We start from the raw sequence: 400 nt of genomic DNA on the forward strand, positions 1-400 counted from the left end.
AAACGTGATCATTGTTTTTCACGGCCCGCTGCGTGATGGGAAGGCGGAATTTTATAGTCTACCTCTGCACTAAATAATTCTTGTAATGTATATTCATCTGATCAAAAATAATTATGCCGCACGAAAGTCAAAATCCCCGTGCAATGATACCAGATCGGCACTTTTCACACGTTTTCAGCTTGATGGAATTTAATAGGGAGAGCTGGACTGCGAGAGTAGTCAAGAGATTCCAATAAATGGAGGTCCCTAGGTCCTAGGAGTGCGTTAACGAATGAGTTAATCTTCCCTCCATGCAATCAGGACCAGTCAGGCATACTATTGGCGCGTTAGCAATGAATCATGCAAATTTCGAGCGGACTTTTTCCGCTTTCAATGCGAGTCTCTTTATGACCAAGCTGTC

The sequence above is a fragment of the Montipora foliosa genome, chromosome 6 (assembly GCF_036669935.1).
Source record: "Montipora foliosa isolate CH-2021 chromosome 6, ASM3666993v2, whole genome shotgun sequence".
NCBI classification, from domain to species: Eukaryota; Metazoa; Cnidaria; class Anthozoa; order Scleractinia; family Acroporidae; genus Montipora; species Montipora foliosa.